Source organism: Humulus lupulus, chromosome X, assembly GCF_963169125.1.
Source record: "Humulus lupulus chromosome X, drHumLupu1.1, whole genome shotgun sequence".
In the NCBI taxonomy this organism is placed as follows: Eukaryota; Viridiplantae; Streptophyta; class Magnoliopsida; order Rosales; family Cannabaceae; genus Humulus; species Humulus lupulus.
In genome coordinates this window covers 142263126-142267239 of record NC_084802.1, presented here as the reverse complement: position 1 = coordinate 142267239, position 4114 = coordinate 142263126, and positions in this window count along the sequence as shown.

Genomic DNA, 4114 nt, shown 5'->3' with positions numbered 1-4114 from the left:
ATGTTTAATTGCTTGTCTGAGTTGCCCTATTTACTTGATTAAAATAAATAGAGCATGATGAGTGTATATAATGCTAGGGCATGGCCCCTTTGACTGCTAGACGATTATGTTATGTGTGCATTAATTGATTTGATATTTGTGGTTGATTGATTTAACTGGGAGGTGGTTTCTTTGGATGTTGTTATCATGCCAGATGTGTGAAATCATTGATTGCAGTCATATTGAAGTTATGCCTTGGCAATAAACTAGATTCCGCGGCAATATGGCCAAAGATAACAACCAGGGTTAGGACCCTCCACCTGCCCCACAAAACTAGAAACAAATGCTTGTAGAAATGCAAGCTAGACTTCAAAGAACTGAAGATGAACTTCGAGAGCTGAGACAGTAGGATCCTCCTCGTCATGTTGGACTATAGGTCCCACAGGCTTTAGCACCAGTGCCATCCCAGCCTGTGATGGAGAATAGGTGGGAGACTTTGTATGAGAGGTTCAGGAAGCAACACCTTCCCACCTTTGAGGGTGGGCCAGACCCGCTGCGAGCAGAGCAGTGGATGAACATGACTTCTTCTATCCTGGATTTCATATGGGTGGAAGGAAATGAGAGGGTGGCTTATGCCAGTTACATTGAGGGAGGATGCCCGCATCTAGTGGGAAGTTGTGTCTCAGAGGAGAGATGTGACTACTATGACTTATGATGAATTATAGGATATCTTTAATGAGAAGTATTACAATGTTGCAATTGCAAAAGTGGATGAATTCATCAATTTGACTCAGAATAGGATGACCGTCATAGAGTACGCCTTGAAGTTCAACCGGTTGGCTAAGTTCGCACTAGATTAGTGCCTACTGATATGGCACGGAGGGATCGCTTTGTACAGGGGCTGAATGTAATGATAGCCCGGGATGTCAAAATAACATTGGATCCGAGGACTACCACTTATACCATGGTAGTGGTAAAAGCCCTTACTACTGAGGGTGCCGAAGATCAGATTTGGAAGGAAGGTGCCATAACGCGTGATTCTTAGAGGACGGTGCCTCCTTTCAATGGTTCTAGCCGAGGTAGTGGCCCCAGTGAGCAGAAGGGAAAGGCCTCATATTCTTTTTTTCTTCTTGGTCTATATAGGAGGGCAGGGGGTGCTTATGGTGGCAGTCAGGGCGGTGGAGAGAATTGGAGAAACTTTCCAGAGTGTCCACGGTGCAGGTGATGACATCTGGGGGAGTGTAGAGTTAGAGCATGTTTCATCTATGGGATTGTCAGTCACTTAAGGAAAGACTGCCCACAATCCATAAAAGAAGAACCAAAGAGGAGTGAAAACCTCACTCCAGCCAGAATGTTTAGTTTGACCTAGACCGAGGCTAAGGCTAGTCCCTCGGTCGTGACAGGTCACATTTCTAGTGCTGGTTCTTCATTTACTCAATTGATTGATTCAGGAGCTACTCATTCGTTTGTATCTGCTAGGGTGGTAGACCATTTGTGTAGACCTTGTGATTTGTATGTTAGAGGATTTAGGACTTTGTTGTGAATCGGGGAACTGGTAGTCTCTAGGAGGTGGGTTAGAGCATTGCATGTGGAGATAGACAGTAGGGAATTGTCTTTGGATCTAATTGAATCGGCGATGGATGACTTTGATATGATTCTAGGGATGGACTGGTTGTCAAAGTATTGGGCGACGATAGACTGCAAGCGTAGGATGGTAACTTTTGAGCCCCAAGGAGAGGAACCCTTTGTGTTTGTGGGGACAGTGAGTGGACCATGAGTGCCTATGATCTCCAAATTGAAGGCTAGAGACCTATTGCAAGAAGGTTGCCTAGGATTCCTAGTGAACACAATGGATACATCTAGGGTTATTTTAGTTGGACCGGGTGAGACTAGGTTGATGTGCGAGTTTCTTGATGTATTTCCAACAAACCTGCCAAAATTGCCACCATACCGAGAGATTGATTTTGTCATAGAGTTGGCGCTAGGAACGAAGCCAGTGTCAAGGACACCTTATAGAATGGCTCAAGCAAAGTTGAAGGAACTAAAGATTCAGTTGCAGGAATTATTAGATCTAGGATTCATCAGACCCAGCTTTTCGCCATGGGGTGCTATAGTGTTGTTTGTCAAGAAGAAGGATGGATCCTTAAGAATGTGCATCGATTACAGAGAGCTGAATAAGCTGACTATTAAGAATTATTATCTACTGCCCAGGATCGACGACTTGTTTGACCAGCTATAAGGGAAGACAACGTTCTCTAAGAATGACCTTCGGTCTGGCTACCATCAGTTAAGGATTAGGGAGGAGGAGATACCAATGACCACATTCCGTACAAGGTATGAACATTATGAATTCCTGGTCATGTCTTTTGGATTTAGCAATGCCCCAACAACCTTAATGGATTTGATGAATATGGTCTTTAGTAATTATTTGGATAAGTTTGTGATAGTATTCATTGATGATAAACTGGTGTACTTCCAATCAGAGATAGAGCACGAGAAACATCTTCGTTTGGTACTATAACGACTGAGGGAGAGTAGGTTATATGCTAACTTTAGTAATTGTGAGTTTTGGTTATCCCAAGTAACATTTCTTGGCCACATTGTGAGTAAGGAGCGGATTCTGGTGGATCCAACCAAGATAGAGGCAATGAGAGATTGGCCAAGGTCGAGCAGTGTACCAGAGGTTAGAAGCTTCTTTGGATTAGCAGGGTACTATCGATGGTTCATTGAGGGATTCTCCAGAATAGCAACATCGTTGATAGAGCTTCCACGTAAGAAGATGAAGTATGTCTGGATAGATAGATGTGAGAATAGTTTCAAGGAGTTGAAGTGGCAACTGATCAACACTCCGGTATTGAGTCTTCCATCGAATAAGGAAAAGTTTGTAGTCTACTGCAATGCTTCAAGGTAGGGTTTGGGTTGTGTACTGATACAAGATGGCAAGGTGATAACCTACGCGTTTAGACAGCTAAAGGAGTATGAGCAGAGGTATCCCACCTATGATCTGGAACTGGCAGTAGTGGTATTCGCACTGAAGGTATGGAGGCACTACCTGTATGGAGAGAAGTGCGAAATATACGCCGACCATAAAATTTTGAAGTACTTCTTTACTCAAAAGGATTTGAATATGCGTCAAAGGCGTTGGATGGAGTTGGTGAAGGACTACGATTGCGAGATTTTGTACCATCTAGGAAAGGCCAATGTGGTGGCTGACGCATTGAGTCGGAAGGGCCCAGGGCTGTTATTTAGTTTGAGACAGATATTAGAAAAATTAGCTGAAGAGATGACAAGAGTGGGAGTTGAATTGGTAGTCGGTCAGCTAGCTAATATCACTATTCAGTTCATGCTCCTTGAGAGGGTTAGAGAAGTGCAGAAGGAGGATCCATAGCTGAGGAAACATTGAGAGGATGTCTTAGGTGGACTGGCTAGAGACTTTTCAATTTCAGAGGTTGATCTGCCGAGGTATAAAGGTTGGATTAGCGTTCCGATGGATTCTAGTATCAGGGGAGAGATTCTGGAAGAGTCTCACACCACTCCCTATTCTCTATATCCAGGTACGACGAACATGTGCCAAGATCTGAGGACTCTGTATTGGTGGCTAGGGATGAAGAAGGACGTAGTGGATTATGTGGCCAAGTGTTTAACCTATCCATAGGTGAAGGCTGAACATCAAAGGCCAGCAGGGTTGCTGTAGCCTTTAGGGATTCCAGAGTTGAAGTGGGAGGATATCACCATGGACTTCGTGTTTGGATTGCTGAGGATAGTGGGGAAACATGATTCTGTGTGGGTGATTGAGGATAGGTACCCCAAAGCAGCCCACTTTTTACCTGTTAGGACAACTTACACTATGGAGCAATACATTGAGTTGACTGTAAAGGGAATTGTGCGACTCCATGGGGCTCTGAGGTCAAAAGTGTCCGACAGGGACTCCACCTTCACCTCTAAGTTTTGGGAGAGCCTACAGAAGGCTGTGGGCACACAGTTGAGGTTTAGTACAACATATCATCCTCAAATGGATGGACAATCTGAGAGGATGATTCAGATATTGGATGATATGTTGCAGGCCTGGGTGCTAGACTTTGGGGGATCTTGGAGTAAGTATCAGGTGACTATCAGAGTTGCTCCGTATGAAATG